The sequence below is a fragment of the Centropristis striata genome, chromosome 4 (assembly GCF_030273125.1).
Source record: "Centropristis striata isolate RG_2023a ecotype Rhode Island chromosome 4, C.striata_1.0, whole genome shotgun sequence".
Lineage (NCBI taxonomy): Eukaryota > Metazoa > Chordata > Actinopteri > Perciformes > Serranidae > Centropristis > Centropristis striata.
This window is the reverse complement of record NC_081520.1, coordinates 20,639,738-20,657,398: the sequence shown is the minus strand read 5'-3', so window position 1 is coordinate 20,657,398 and position 17,661 is coordinate 20,639,738. Positions and strand designations below refer to the sequence as shown.

At 42.6% G+C, this 17,661-nt stretch overlaps 1 pseudogene; it reads right to left on the bottom strand.

Moving 5' to 3' along the window:
- Positions 1–271: 271 nt before the first annotated feature.
- Positions 272–17,204, bottom strand: LOC131969420 (dapper 1-B-like; annotated as a pseudogene).
- Between the last annotated feature and the right edge of the window lie 457 nt (positions 17,205–17,661).

The following is a 17,661-nucleotide window of genomic DNA, read 5'->3' as shown; positions in this document are numbered from 1 at the left end:
TATAATGATAACAATGAATAAAGCTGATAAGAGTTTAATTTAAGAGCTGATATATAGACATTTAACATGGTTTTATTGGTAATAACCAAAATCATTATCAATAAAACCATGTTAAATGTCTAGATATCAGCTCTGACATTAAACTATTATGACTCTATTTTGTTGTCATCATTGTATTTGTCCAAACAAATGGACCTTTAGTTGTATCAGACATTAAATAATAAGGAATAAACAAGGTGGTCTGATCATTTTTCCATAACTGTATAATTTCCAAGAAGTTTCCTGTAAGGAACAAAATAATATTGTACCAATTTCTTGGAAAATGTAGTATTTTATTAAATGAAGAGCAGCTCTGCCAAGCATGTTAAATGTGAAATGTTTAAGCTCTCTTCCAGTCAAAAAGAGTTTTTCTTTTGTCCCCTTAAATGTCTGAACATGACTAAACTTGTCTGTGTGTCTTTATGTAAATTTGTGGCTAGAGAGTTGTTTTCACATTCTTCTACTGAATAATCTGAGTCTGAAATATGAATCTGACAACTAGTTTAGGTACGACAAAACTTTAAAAACCCTCTCAAAAGCTGTTAAAAACAGCTGAAGCTTCCAGTGCAGACCTTTCAGTTGAGTGAAAACACGCTGATAGCAGATATTAATGTTGTTTTTATGTGTTAAACAGACTCCAAGCATAAAGTTTCTATAAATAAACTAGTTGTGTTTAAACGGAAGCATTCTCTCTTCTAAGTATTAAGTTACACAGTTGTTTCAAGGAAGCAGTTTCAAAATGTTGTCATATTGGACAGATTTAGCCACATTTCTTAGAAAAAACTGTCCAACAAAACACTTCTCTTTTCACAACTTTGGTGTTTAACAAGACTTGAAGCTTTTCACAATGAGCTTCTGGCCAAAACTCTGACCTGAGACAATTAATTAACCACAAATGTTTGATTAATTACCTATACACTGTAAAAAATTATCTGTTTATTTAACGGTAAAATACCGGCAGCTGTGGTCGCCAGAACTTCACCGTAGAAATGACAGTGAGTGGGTTTTCTACTCTAAATTTAAATGTAAATATCAGCAAAAACTGTATTTTAGACTGAATAATCCTGTTATTTTAGGGTCATTGTGTCATTCATTCACACATCATGGTATTTCTCCACTAATTTTACATGAAAATGTTATATTTTTACAGCAAAACTGTGTGTTTCTTCCAGTTTATGACAGAAAAAACTAAAAGTTTTGTGCTATTCTTTGAATTCTTTATGGTAATTAAAAGTGTCTAATACAGTGATATACAATTTTTCATTTTACGCCCTTCTTCTGATGTAATTTGACAGAGTTTTACTGTAATTTCTACAAACATTTTTTACAGTGTACGACCAGCAGACATTAAGAAACATCTGGCAGCATGTTGAATCACTGAGCTCCAGTGAGATCAAGTCAACACAGAGTTAATCTGCATTAATTATCATCAATTAGAGCAGAAAACGTCCGTTAGTCTGGTGTCTGATGGTTGTCAGCTAGAGATAAACCCAACCAGATGATCTCCAGCAGATCTTCAATCATTAATGTCCTTTACTACAGATGTTCTGTATTTAGAGGTAGGTAGAGTATGAAGACAGGATCGGTTAGTTTGGACGCCAAATGTAGCAGCAACACTGAAATAAGGTAAAAGATAAAAACACTAAATTTGAGGGATCTGCGTGGACACAGGGCCGGCTCTAGGTATGGGCAACATAGGTGGTGCCTAGAGCGCCATCTGCTGGAGGGGCGCTGCCAGTCACCCTCGAGGGAGAAAAAAACAAAAAACAATAATAATTTTCGATGCCCATTGCCCCTTCATGTTCTGTCTTGAAAATAATAAATATTGATAAAATAAAGAAACAGATAAACAATGACATTTTTGTCACTTGTGGTGCTGAGTCACGTGACGTGTGGTCATTGCCTTGCCCCCCTTTAGACGGTCAGATTGGCCCCCTTTAGACGGTCAGTGTTCAACATGCTTATTTCTAGATTTAATAATCTTAATTTAAGAAATCTTGTCAAGGTAAATTATCTGTCCATGCAGCAAGATCATTTCCCTCAGATTTACTGTTTTATCTGGTTTTTAAACACCTTTTTACAGTGCAGCAGATCTTTAATCATGCCCATTAATGTCCTTCACTACAGATGTTTTAATAATAGTAATTCTGTATTTAGAGGTAGTAGATGGAGGATGAAGACAGGACGGTGAGTTTGGAGGTTTTTCAACACCGTTCTAAAGGTTCTGGGGTTGAAAGGGTTCTCTTCAAACAGTGGTCATGACTTTGAGGGACCCTGAGCGGAACCGGAGGATCTTCTTCTTGAGAGCGTGGGAGGCTTTGATCTTGACGAAGGCTTTGGGCTGAGAGGAGGAGTTGGCCTGTGGTGAAGGTGAGGAAGAGGAGGAGGTGGAGGCCAGACGAGGAGGAAGCTGCTGGGGCCAGACCAGCCCCCCACTCTCATCTGAGTCACTGGACAGAGAGCTGGAGGCCGGAGAGTAAACCTCACTCAGACTGGACTCAGACTCAGCCGGGCCGGCGTAGCCCCCCTCCCCCCGACAGAGGGGGGCTCTGTCCTGGGGGTCCGGAAGCCAGCGCTGGGTCTGGGTCTGGGTCTGGTGGTTCTGATGGTTCTGGGGTTGTGAATGGGGACCAGACTGGCCGTGGCGAGCTCTTCTAGCTGGTCGTCTCTGAGGCGCCCCCCCTCCCGCCTCCCCTTCGTCCTGGCTCAGCTCCAGGTTGGAGCACCAGCGCCGGCCCCCGTTGTGGCTGTTGTGGCCCCCCGGTGGTCCGGGGACCAGGTCTTGGTTCTGGGCCGGCCCCCCTCGGCCCTGGTGCCTCTCGGTGGTGCTGTAGCGGCGCTCCGGGACCCCCCGCTGGCCCAGCAGGCTGGTCTCAGACTGGGAGCGGCTGGTTTTACTGCTCGACTTCTTGGATCTCTGAGAGCTGAGGCTTTTCTTAGACGCTCGGGGTCTGGGGGTCTGGGGGTCCGGGGAGGAGAGCAGCCGGGGGGGTCTGGGCTGGTCGGGGTTGAGGTGTCTGGGGGAGCGTAGGGGGGCGTGGGGGGTGATGAACTGAGCACTGACTAGAGTGTGTCTGTGATGAATAGATGGGGGGAAGTAGTGGTGGGGGGAGGGGGGGTCACCACACAGGTCAAGGACCCCAACACCACCACTGGGGTCCAGGGGGGGCAGAGGGGAGGGCAGACCCTCGGCCAGGGAGGGGGGTCTGGACTGGGGGTAAGGCAGAGCCAGATAGGAGTCCTCCTCCAGAGAGGGGGGCTCCCCCCCCAGCAGGACCCCCCCCCAGCCCTGGGGGCTCTGGGGGTCACCGTGGGGCTGGTGGGGGTCCGGGAGGCGCTGCTCCGTGGTCACCAGAGGGGGTCTCCTGCAGTAGGGGGGGGTCGGGGCCCAGAGTGGTCCGGGGCTGGCAGGGCCGGGGGGCCGGGCTGTGGCGCTGGATCAGACCCAGGATGTAGCCCTCCACCCTCAGGGCCTGCTGGTACTCCTCCTCGGACCCCGGACCCTCTGCAGCCTGCTGCCAGACCTGGCTGCCCCCCCGGGGGTCCCACCCCCAGGACTCCTCAGCGATGCCCTCCAGAGGGGGGTACGGGGCGGAGAAGGAGCGGGGTAAGGAGGAGCGGTGAGCTGGAGCCTCCTGCTCCCCGGTCAGCATCAGGGGGTCTCCTAGTGACACAAAACATCACGATCAGAATTATATTACTGCAGAAAAGACTAAAAATATTCATCAAGAAGACAGAAACAATAACGCACACTGAAAATTATTTACACTGCAAAAAACGTGTTAAAAACCAGATAAAACAGTAAATCTGAGGGAAATGATCTTGCTGCATGGACAGATAATTTACCTTGACAAGATTTCTTAAATTAAGATTATTAAATCTAGAAATAAGCATGTTGAACACTTAAAATAAGAAATTAACTCTTAAAACAAGATAAATGATCTAACACTTCTAAATCTGGATTTTAGACCTTTTTTGTAGTGCAAAGACAGAATATTTTCCACAAGATGTCAGAAACTTACTACTTACTTCCACATCTAATGTTTTTCTTGATGCCAGTTTTAAACATGTGTTCCATTTAATGAATATTAAATATTCTGACAGTATGTTTGTTTGCATCTCTCTCATCTGTGGTGGTTGAAACATTGTTCTTTCCATCTGATTTCCACAACATTTACTGATTTTTGGGCTTTGAACAAGGAGAATAAATTAAAAAGAAAAAAGTGGAACATCAGATCTGCATCTACAGTCATGGAAAAATGATCAGACCACCTTGTTTTCTTCAGTTTCTTGTTCATTTTAATGTCTGGTACAACTAAAGGTTCATTTGTTTGGATAAATATAATGATAACAACAGAAATATCTGATAAGAGTTTAATTTAAGAGCTGATATCTAGATATTTAACATGGTTTTATTGATAATAACCAAAATCATTATCAATAAAAACCATGTTAAATGTCTCTTAAATTAAACTCTTTTGATCTATTTTTGTTGTTATCATTATATTTGTCCAAACAGATGTAATCCCAGCAGTAGTAGATGCCAGAAAAGGATAATATATCTGCCATTTTTTGTTGTTTTTTTAGAAAAAGAAAAAGAAAGAGAGTACATGCTCTGATTCAAACTGCTTATTAAGACAACATACTAACATTTGTGCTGCTGTTGTTTCACACAGAAGCAGAATGTTTTTCTTCTCTTACCTAGAGACTTTGGCCTGTCGCTGCTGTACGTCCAGCAGGAAAACGTCTCTGTGGACTCAGAGGAACCGGATCTTCCTTTGGGGGACTGACCCTCACTGGACTCATAGAAACCTTCAAATAGAATTAGAGAAAGAGAGAATGTGCACATTTATCACAGCTCACTGATCATCTGCTCTCTAAAAATATGCTGCATGATTCAGCCAGTGTCTCACCACATCTCACACAGAACAGAATTACTGGAGCATGAACAAACCATAAGGTCAGAAATAACATTACAGTCTTTACAAACGTATTTCAGAATGCAAACAGAGAACAGAGAACAGAGAACACAACATCTGTTGATGTTGAAGATATGATATATTCAAAGATCTAACGGCTTAATTAAAGTGAGTAAATTAAGAAGTGCAAATTGTCCCAGAATTCTGCTTTTAACAGCGAAGAAATCAATTACAGCGTCTTGGTTAAAGCCACAACCAGCCAGTATAACTGATAATATATATATATATATATATATATATATATATATATATATATATATATAATGACTGGAGAGAAAGAGTAAAAAATGTATTTATCATGGAGAAGTCACAGTAAGGTTACAGCTGCAATCACACAGGTTTAACAAAGCTACAGACACTGGCAGGACTGACACCTCTTCTTTTTCTTTTTCTTATTTTTTACCACTTTATTTTTTCAGTAAATGTCTGTAGTCATGGATACATGTTGGCCATATTACCTCCTTTTAAGAAGGAGGAAGACATATTTGAAGATACGATATGAGGGCATGATTATATGATTAAAATGATTATAAGTTAGAACTGAAACTGTAACAGCATCTCCTCGTGTGTTATTAATGTGTGTATGTGTGTTTGTGATTTCATGTGAAATAAATAAGTAAGTTAAAAAAAATAAAAAGTGCATATTTAGAAACCTCTTGACTGCATGTATGTCTCCCAGGATAATTTGCCTCTTTCTTTCTTTCTTTCTTTCTTTCTTTCTTTCTTTCTTTGTGGTGGAGCATTTCAGCCTCTTGTGGCAAAAATGAGTATTACAACATCAAACATTTGCTACTTGACCAATAATATTACTAAATTATTGATTGACAAAACTTTTTTAAATTTCTTTCTTTCTTTCTTTCTTTCTTTCTTTCTTTCTTTCTTTCTTTCTTTCTTTCTTTCCATATAAATATATAGAAATGCTGCCCTTACTAGGGTTTGTCATATTTAGTTCTTTTGTAATGTTCCTTATTCTTTTCTCATATAAATATTTTATTTCATAGGCTATTTTTATTTAAGATATTTTTCATTTAAATGTGTGTTTATAGAGCTTTGATTTTAAAAAGGTTCTCCTGTTGTTATACAGTATTTATGGTCACTTTAATAAACGCTTTCAATAAAACTACTTGTGACATGTCATATTTGACTTTGACTGAACATTTGCTCTCACTTTGAGATAAAAATATCAGGATATACATCGTATATCAATATTCAGCCTAAATATATCGGATATGACTTTTGGTCCATATCGCCCAGCCCTACAGCAAAACCTTTTATTTTTCCATCGTTTTTTAAGTCAAGAGAGAAAACAAGTAAGATCTTGAAATCGACCTTTTTTGCCCTGTTTCTCTTTTATTTATTTATTCCCTGTTAAGCGTCTTTAAGTTTTAAGAAAAATACTATATAAATGCAATGCATTATTATTATTATTATTATTATCTTCTTTCTTTCTTTCTTTCTTTCTTTCTTTCTTTCTTATTTTCTTTTTATTATTATTTTTATTAGATCAGACTTAGAATTATTTAGTATTTAACCCTGTTATCAGTACCTCACCTCTCTTTCTTGCCTGTTTACATTATATCGTATATATTTTTCTTTACATTTACTTTTATGTTCATGTATATATTTTTATATTTTATATATATTTTATTTATTGTCGCACTGCTTTTTGGAGTCAGCTCTCAAATCTCATTGTACATGTGTAAAGTGACAATAAAGGCATTCTGTTCTACCAGAGCTGGGCCGACTGTCTGCTGGGGTTCCTGGGGCTCCGTGGTCGCGGTGGTGGTCTCCTCCATGGTCATGGTGGTGGTGGTGGTCTCCTCCATCATGGTGGTGGCGGTCTCCTCCATGGTCGTGGTGGTGGTGTTGGTCTCCTCCATCATGGTGGTTGGTGTCGACCCTGAGCTCTGCCAGCTGCGTCTCCAGCGTCTGCATCAGACCCCACGGGGAGCTCTGGAGGGCACTCTGAAACACACACACACACACACACACACACACACACACAATCAGCCTGTTGTCTTGTTTTCTGTTTAATGTTGCTGTTGAGAAATCATTTTTAAGTAGATGTTGAGAGGAAACAATCAGCGATTTCAACAACAAAGCAAAAGGTTCAAACAGTCGTTGAATCAAATGAGAGGTCTGAACAAATGCTGCTGACGCTTCACAGCTGTGAGATTCACCATTTGTTTCTCCAGCTGCATGAAGACGCCACCGCCACCACGCCACCACGCCACCACGCCACCACGCAATCTGTTCAACACTCTGTCTGTTAACTCTGTCTGTTAACACTCATCACCTGTTGGGATAAACTCTGGATCTGTCTGTTATATTCTACACTGTATGTGTGTGTGTGTGTGTGAAGCATGTGCATCTGGAGGAGTGTGCGCGCTTGCGCGCGCATTTGTGTGTGCGTGTATCTGTAACTGTAATCACATAAAGTGACCTGTGTGTGTGTGCGTCCGTCCGTGTGTGTGTGTGTGTCTGGGTCTCTCTTTCTGTGAGAGATACATCAAAGGATCAAAGGCATTGGGGTCGACCAATCAGAGCAGAGCAATCAACAGAATTAACTGCCGCTGTAGAATGTTCCGGAAGAGTGACAGCAGCCAGAGGTGGACAGACTGGAATTTCTGGCCTCGAACAGAAAGCATTTTTGGCAAAACCATAATACCTATCATTGATCCGACTTCACTTTGAGCGTCCTGAGTTCTTCCTGAACGTCTACATATGTTTGTTTTTTTTAAGAAAAAGGAAAAAATAGCTTTGTTAGAGCGATCTAAAAAACTGTTACATCTCCCTTTTTCAGAAATCTTCCTGCGTTTTTTATATGGGAGCCAATGAGGCTGTTGGTGGTGTTGGTGGATCATCTGTGCATCCTACAACCAAACTATAACTCTGACAGCTTTACCAGAGGATTGTGAGGGAGAAGACTAATTTTCCTACGTTTCTATGTATAAATTATTTCTGTAGAGTGGAATTTGCGGCCTGGAGCGCAGTTTTCCAATTTATTTTTTGACAGTTTTTTCTCTCCCTCTACACTCTGGCGATGATGTCATACACTGGGACACGAACATTCCGTGCAATACACACCCATTATAATCTCAGAATTTCTCCAAAAATTATCATGGTCATTGAACAGGGATTGATCATTTTTTTTCGGCCGTCCCATTCATTTCAATACAAAATTTTAGGCAGTTTTTCGCGACTTACGAAAAATTTGTATTCTGTAGAGAAAAGTAATAGCACACCGATCCCGATCAAACCGCACGTTTTGATATATAATTTGTCCTGCAACTCTTCAAGTTGCAGGACTAGTAGCGGGACGAAATTGCGTCCGGAAGAGGAAGAAGAAGAAATTCACAGTATAACAGTAGTGCAGCACTGGTCCCTACAGCTATTGCTGGATGGGACCAGTGCTTGGTGAGATTGCCCCGTGGCCCTAATAAAAGGCTTGAATCTTCTGTATTTATTCATGTTTTATAAAGGGTTTAACCTGAGCCAGAACCACAATGATAATCATATCACAGTCATGCAGGTGGAGGATGATATTTTATAACATGGTATCAGATCGGTACTCGGTATCGACTGATACTCACAGCACAAGTATCGGGATCAGTATCAGGATCAGTATCGGGAGGGAACAAATGGTATCAGATCATCTCTAGACAAAAGTGTAACGAGTGAAGATTAAAGCAGGTCCTCAGGGATCTTTGGAGTTCTGCCTCTTTTGTCCTGCAGAATAAAACGGGTCATAACGCGTTGAGGAGCAATTGACCCAAACTAACCTTCTGCTTCCACACGACCTCTTCACCCCAAACACTGTCGCTGCTTTTGTCTGCACAAGAAAGAACGCTTATTGTCTGACTGTAAACAAAGAATCAGCATCAGAAACAGAGAGGGAGCTTTGTTTCACATCCTGGTGAAGGTTAGAGGAGCAGCACGGAGACGACTGGAAATCAATTCATCAATGATGCAGATTCACACAATTGATCGCTTGCTGCCTCACACACACACACACACACACACACACACACACACACACACACACACACACACACACACACACACACACACACACACTGTGCACAGAGCTAGCTGGTTATTAAATTATAATGGTGCAGAAAACAAACAATCCTTTGTAGACGAACAAACAAACCAAACACAGTCCAACATTTAGCAGCTCTGAGGCTAAATGTAGCTGCTTCATTCTAGAGCTGCTTTATTTTGGAGCTGCTTCATTCTAGAGCTGCTTCATTCTGGCTTCTGATTGTTCTCCATTATTAATGGAGTCACACTGGTTCTCTGACACTGTGCACACTGTATCATTACTGGTTTACTGCATCCTCTGCTCCCTGCAGGCTGGAGGGGGGATGGGGAGACCCAGGACCACCAGCAGCACCTCCACATTAAGATGTTATACACTGGCTGTATCAGCACCTCCTGCTCCTTCAATTAAAATAAAGAGTGCACTGATAAAAAGGTCTAAAAACCAGATAAAACAGTAAATCTGAGGAAAATTATCTTGCTGCATGGACAGATAATTTACCTTGACAAGATTTCTTAACTTAAGATTATTAAATCTAGAAATAAGCATGTTGAACACTTCAAATAAGAAATGAACTCTTAAAACAAGATAAATGAATGAACTGGGCCGAGCAGAGTGAATTCAGGACAAGACTACGTCTGATCATCCACTTTTCATTTTCACATCTTCAGGCTCTGAGGAGTTTCGGATTAAAAGACAGTTTGACGCAAGAATTTCAAGAAACAAATAAGCTTTTGATCATGTGAGGGAAAAAAAGCATGCTCTAGATCAGGGATGGTCAACTGGAGGCCTGGGGGCCGCATACGGCCCTTGCCCTCACCTGAAGTGGCCCTCAGTACAACTACATGCATTTGAGCATGAAATCTTAAAAGCGCAGTGTAAAAATGCACAAATTGACTTCTTGTAATTAATGTTGGTCTGCTGTTCTTGGACTGATAAAAAAGAAATCACAGTAAGTGGTTATTTTTTATTTTCTTCAAACCTTTTGTATTCCTATTTATACTGTTAAACATGCATTTGAGCATGAAATATGTTAAGTTACTGCACTGTAAACATATTTAAAATAGCAGTTTCATCATATCTGGTTCAGTGACGCTCCTATATGTGGCCCTGTGGTAGTGAACATGATAAACTGTGGCCCCCTGCAGCATTAAATTGCCCCTCCCTTTTCTAGAGAGACCACGCTGCTGCAGAGAGAGTTTAGATCTGCAGAACAGAGCTCTGACCAGTCAGTCAGTCAGTCAGTCAGTCAGTCAGTCAGTCAGTCAGTAAATCAGTCAGTCAGTCAGTCAGTCAGTCAGTCAGTCAGAGGCTGAAGAGGTTTGAAACGACAGAAATCTACAGAGCAGGACAGCAGCTCTGCTGGACTCTATAATTAAAGCAGTGTTGTGACTGGACCACACACACACACACACACACACACACACACACACACTTCCACTCCTGACTCCACCACTGATCCCCTCTTTCTTCAAATACACACACACACACACACACACATATTTAAATTCTCTGTTTTCACAAGGTAAATTAAATTCTAATGATTTAAAGAGTTCTCTCAGAGGAGAACAGTGTTTACACAATGCCTTCATCAGCTGCTGGACCTGCAGCAGCAGCAGGGTTAGCTGTGAATGAGTCTCTCAGAGAGACGTGACCAGGCTCACGCCTTGGACCAGCTCACCGTGTGTGTGTGTGTGTGGACATAATGTTTGCTTATCGTACAACTTAGTTTGTCTGCTTGTGTATTTGCATGCACAGATATTTTTAGACGCTCATTTGTCTGATTGCTTTAAAGTACAAAAAGGCAAATAACACACAGACGTTTGTTGTTTTATCTCAGAGAGGAAGGAACCAATCAGGGATCCATACAAGTGATTTTTATAGACTAAGTCAGGAGGAGATTACTTCAGAACGCTCAAACACAGATAGACAGATGTATGTCACACACTCATACACAATTCATACATTCTCCTCCACTCTTCAAACACACACACACACACACACACACACACACACACACACACACACACACACACACAAACACACACACATTTGAAATATTTATTCATGCCCACATAAAAATAGTACAATTATTCTTGTACAAAGGACATAAATCCTTCCAGTGCAGTTGACAACAGGAGTCAGTTACCAGGTGCCTGAACACAGTTACATATATGATGAAATAATAATAATAACTAGAAAATTTCCTCTGGGGGAAATTTTGACAGGGCCACGGGGGCTACTGCCGGTGTGTGTACACTATGATGAGATTCTTCAGAGATTTCAAACAATTAATACTAGTAATGTTATGATACTATATAATATACAAGGAGCACACCTACAACAAACATTCCTCTTCAAGTATTTATTTATACAGCAACCTATGCCCTTTAACCTCAAAATGTGTGTGTGTGTGAAACATTTGTATCTGGAGGAGTGTGCGCGCTTACGCTCGCATATGTGTGTGTGTGTGTGTGTGCGTGCGTGCGTGCATCTTTAACTGTTATTACATTAAATGACCAGTGTGTGTGTGCGTGCGTGTATCTTTAACTGTTATTACATTAAATGACCAGTGTGTGTGTGCGTGCGTGTATCTTTAACTGATATTACATTAAATGACCAGTGTGTGTGTGCGTGCATCTTTAACTGTTATTACATTAAATGACCAGTGTGTGTGTGTGTGTGTGTGTGTGCGTGTATCTTTAACTGTTATTACATTAAATGACCAGTGTGTGTGTGCGTGCGTGTATCTTTAACTGTTATTACATTAAATGACCAGTGTGTGTGTGTGTGCGTGCGTGTATCTGTAACTGTAATCACATCAAAGCATCAAAGCGTGGGGTCGACCAATCAGAGCAGAGCAATCAACGGAATTAACAGCTGTGGAATCTTCTGGCAGAGTGAAAGCAGCCAGAGGTGGGCAGAGTGAAATTTCTGGCCTCGAACAGAAAGCATTTTTGGCAAAACCATAATACCTATCATTGATCCGACTTCACTTTGAGCGTCCTGAGTTCTTCCTGAACCTCTACATATGTTTTTTTTTTTGAAGAAAAATGAAAAAATAGCTTTGTTTGAGCGATTTAAAAAAACAGTTAAGTCTCACTTTTTCCGAAATTTTCCTGCGTTTTTAATATGGGACCCAATGTGAGAAGACAAATTTTCCTACATTTCTATGTATAAATTATTTCTGTAGAGTGGAATTTGCGGCCTGGAGTGTTTTCAAATTTATTTTTTGACAGTTTTACCTCTCCCTCTACACTCTGAGCGATGACATCACACACACGAACATTCCGTGCAATACACACCCATTATAATCTCAGAATTTCTCCAAAAATGATCATGGTCATTGAACAGGGATTGATAAAAAACTATATGACCTATCGAAATGCAAATTAATACACCAATACACAAGACTTGTGTCTACTGTTTAAAGTTTAAATGGAGTCTCTAGGTGAAATTATGCCGGAGAAGTAGACGTCTGAAAATCTTCAATTAATGTTCTTTTTTGCTCATTTTCTTTCGGCCGTCCCATTCATTTCAATGCAAAATTTTGGGCAGTTTTTCGCGACTTATGTCGCGAAAAATTCGTATTCCATAGAGAAAAGTAATAGCACACCGATCCCGACCAAACCGCACGTTTTGATATATAATTTGTAGTAGCGGGACGAAATTGCGTCCGCAAGAGGAATAAGAAGCTTCGCCCCGAGCACTGGTCCCTATTGCTGTATGGGACCAGTGCTCGGTGCGATTGCCCCGAGGCCCTAACTAGAACATTTCCTCTGGGTAAATTCTGAAAGGGCCACGGGGGCTACTGCCGGTGTGTGTACACTATGATGAGATTCTTCAGAGATTTATAACAATTAATACTAGTAATGTTATAATAGTATATTATATACAAGGAGCACATCTACAACAAGCATTCCTTTTCTTTTTTTTTTTTTTTCCAAATTTTTATCCCACGATTTTGTAACCCATTTTTATTTATCACCCAGTTTGTCCTATTTTATGATCCTGGGCCTCGTCCCCGTCGGACTGGGGAGAGCCCTGAACTGCCACATGCTTCCTCCGATACATGAGGAGTTATCAGACCGCTTCTTGACACCTGACAGGGGGAGATTCCCCGGTGGGACGTAGCACGTGGGAGGATCACGTTATTCCCCCCGGTTCCTCTCCCCCCATCAGGCGCCCCGACCGACCAGAGGGAGGCTCTATAGCGAGTAGGATCACTGTATGTTTTTGTGAGAGGTCCCTGTAAGGGGATCCTCGGGGGACACGGGGAGAACATGCAAACTCCAACAAGCATTCCTTTTCAAGTATTTATTTATACAGCAACCTATGACCTTTAACCTCAAAATGTGTGTGTGTGTGTGTGTGTGTGTGTGAAACATGTGTATCTGGAGGAGTGTGCGCGCTTACGCGCGCATTTGTGTGTGTGTGTAACGAAAATCGCATGAAGTTACTTGTGTGTATGTGTGTGTGCGTGTATCTGTAACTGTAATCAAATCAAAGGATCAAAGGCAATCAGAGCAAAGATCAAAGCGGTCAGAGCAGAGCAATCAACAGAATTAACTGCCGAATGTTCCGGACAGGCTGGAATTTCTAGCCTCGAACAGAAAGCATTTTTGGCAAAACCATAATACCTATCATTGATCCGACTTCACTTTGAGCGTCCTGAGTTCTTCCTGAACGTCTACATATGTTTTTGTGAAGAAAAATTAAGAAATAGCTTTGTAAGAGCGATCTAAAAAACTGTTAAATATGCTTTCCTACAGAAATCTTCCTGCGTTTTTAATATGGGAGCCAATGAGGCTGTTGGTGTGTATTGGTGGCGCATCTGTGCATCCTACGCCCAAACTATAACTCTGACAGCTTTACCAGAGGATTGTGAGGGAGAAGACTAATTTTCCTACGTTTGTATGTATAAATTATTTCTGTAGAGTGGAATTTACGGCCTGGAGCGCAGTTTTCAAATTTATTTTTTGACAGTTTTTTCTCTCCCTCTACACTCTGGTGATGACGTCACACACTGTGACACGAACATTCCGTGCAATACACACCCATTATAATCTCAGAATTTCTCCAAAAATGATCATGGTCATTGAACAGGGATTGATAAAAAACTATATGACCTATCAAAACGTGGATTAATACACCGATACACAAGACTTGTGTCTACTGTTTAAAGTTTAAATGGAGTCTCTGGGTGAAATTATGCCGGAGAAGTAGACGTTTAAAAATCTCCAATTATTGTTATTTTTCGCTCATTTTTTTCCGGCCGTCCCATTCATTTCAATGAAAAATTTTGGGCCGTTTTTCATGACTTATGGCGCGAAAAATTCGTATTCTGTAGAGAAAAGTAATAGCACACCGATCCCGATCAAGCCGCATGTTTTGATGTATAATTTGTCAAGTAGCGGGACGAAATTGTGTCCGGAAGAGGAAGAAGAAGAAATCCACAGTATAACAGTAGTGCTCGGGGCTTTGCTGATATCAAATCCACAGTTCTGTCATGCCTACATATGCAGAGCCCCCTGTAAACACACACACACACACACACACACACACACACAAACACCCAGTGGGTCTCTGAGACTGAGGTCAGAGCTTCATGCTTTCCCAGCTGCTGTCTGGCGTCACACAGCTGTCAACACCTCCAACACACACACACACACACACACACACACACAAACACACACACACGCACGCACACACACACACACACACACACACACACACACACACACACTGTATACAGGAGTAAAGGGCCTCTCAGTCCGTGTGGGGCCACATCTTGTTCATGGCAGCTGTCAGTCCCACGGGGCCGTTTGATTTTGTTTTATTTTCTGTGTCACGTCGTGGACCAGGAGGCGGTTTGTCGTTTTGGAGACTTTAACCTAGATGGGGGGAGATCTCATATACAGTCTATGGCGGAGTTGAGGTTGGGGATTTGTGTGGGACGCAGATGGTGACCTGATCTCATGAAGACTCAATCTGAGAGACTTCAATTAGTCCTGAAAAAGGGAAGAATCCTCCGAGGAATATTCCCTGTAATTACTCACACGCTCTGAAAGGCAGAACAGTTAATAAACATCGATCCACGGACGCGTGGCGCCGGAAATGAAAACGGGGAAATATGCTAAATGTGCCGCATGCCCTGCAGGGAAACGCATGTTTCTCCTCCACTGGCCCTGACAACGTCTGTTTCCTGTCAGACTGGATCAGACTGGATCAAATGTGTGGAGGAGGTTCAGGGGCGGACCGGGACTAGAGAAGGACCTGGACTAGAGAAGGACCGGGACTAGAGAAGGACCTGCTCCAAAATGTTACTAAAAAATATTAATAGTAAGCTTTCTACATTTTATGATGATTTCACGACAAGTTTGGATCAATTTGTGGTTTTCTCCTGATATGAAGCTGTTTATTTGAATATTTTACTGGAGTTAAAACATTGTTTTTCTTGCTTCTCACGCTTCCTACGGGACATTTTCTTAAACTCTTCTTTGTCTTTTTGTTTCAAGTTTTGCGTCTTCTTGCACAAAATAAATGTTTCTATTGGCGCCAACGTTGGTTTGACATTAATATCTCTAATCAGATTTTTTCCTGATCAACCCCTAAAGGCCACAGACAGACAGACAGACAGACAGGCAGACAGACAGGGTGTCTCTGGACAAGATGTCCTCTTGGTCTGGATGAGGTAAAATGCACCAATAAGGGACGAGGATTTAAACTGGAAACAATTGACCCTCATATACTTCTGTTATAAGCTGTTATAAATCTTTGAAATTGCTTTTTTAATCATCTTTATCTGTGTTTCCACCAGCTCAGACTCATTAGAGCTAAATAAATCTCAGTGCCCACATCATGCCATCCCACTGAGCCTGGTCCTGGTGGGGCCTGGTCCTCTAATGGGGCCTGGTCCTCTGGTGGTCGCATCATTAGTATTCTGCTCCATATGCGTCTATTGTTAGACCCCCAGCGGAGGGAAGGAGGGAAGGAGGGAGGAGACTAGGAGGTGTGAAGAGGAGGCGGCTGATTTAATTTCTTTTTCACCCTCTTTAATAATGGCTTCCTATTGTAGCAGTGTTGAGACAGCTTTCAGGCTGCAGAGGAGCAACAGAAACACTCAGACACAAACAAAAGTTAACGAGACATAAATAAATAAATAAATGAATAAATATAATCTGTGGTGCGCAGCGGAGCGGAAAACTTTCAGATGGAGACGCTGAAAGTTGGATTTGTCCTGCTTAACCCACTTTTTAATTCTGATGTTAATCCTGGTGACACATTAGTCTCAATGTCGCTTGCGCTCGACATAAAAAAAAGCAATTTTATGAATATTTTGGAAGATAATTATGACATAAAAACGTTAGCTGCAACAGCAACATACAAGCTGCAGGAATAATTCATTCCTTTATGATGTGCAGAGACACAAATAAGAGCTTGTTAAGTAGTAAAAGCTACAAAAGTGCATGACGAGGGAACAATGGGCCATTAAAGAGTCGCTCTGTGCTCCCCCCCCCCCCCCCCCCCCCACACACACACACACACACACACACACATTCCCTTCCAACAGCAGAAACCTCAGCCAGAGGCTCCGCGTCCTTTAAACACAGAGAACATTAATCACGTTGAGTTTCTGTTTCTGCAGAGAGAGGTCACCGAGACAAAAGGAGCAGCCAGACCAGAGTCCAGGCAGCGGTCAGCCGGTTTACAGAGAACAGATCCACGACTAGGTCTAGGACAGAATGGGGTGAAAGGGGGTCCAACCCGGACTGGTGGGGTACTGCAGGGTGCTGCATGGTGCTACATGATACTGCAGGGTACTACAGGGTACTACAGGGTGCTGCAGGGTCTGCAGGAATCCAAACACGCAGGAAAAGAAAAGTTCCTACCAGCTGACGCCTCAGTGTCAAGTTCTCCTGGCCCCAGCTGCTGAAACACGCCAGCTCTCCTCTGGAGCCGTCCTGGTTCTGGGGGTCTCCCAGAGCCAGCGCCCCCAGCACCAGGCACTCCTGCCTCTGCTTGCGGAGCTCCAGCTCACACAGCCCGGACAGACTGGCCTCCAGACGCTCCTTGGTCCGGCTGCGCTCCACCGTCACCGGGAAGGAGAACGCGCGGTGCATCGTCCCCAAAAATCCCTCTGATGAGCACCGAAAACACTAATTATCTCTCTTATTTAATATTCCGTGTCCTCCAATGAGCCCAGATCTAGGATGGCGTCCCCAGGATATAAAGAGCCATGCTGCTGCTGCTGCTGGAGATAATATTCCTGCTGCTGATAGTATTCCTGCTGCTCACAGTATTCCTGGAGCTGGTCTGCTTTCCTTGCAGCAGCATGCTTCACACACCGTCTCTGCTTTACATTTTCTATTTCGCAGCTGTCAAACGCAGCGCGGAGCCCCGCCCTCTGCGCCCAGCCTCGGCCAGGGGAGTGGGGGTCCTCTCCCCCCTCTCCTCGGCCCTCATTGGCCGCGGCAGGCTGCTGGGGCGCTGCGTCACGGGGTCCCATCCCCCCTGATTCATGACGGTGACGCGTCGACCTCACCCATCTCCATCTCCAGGGGTTGGGTTATTTGTGGGAGAGGAGGAACACTCGGGCCT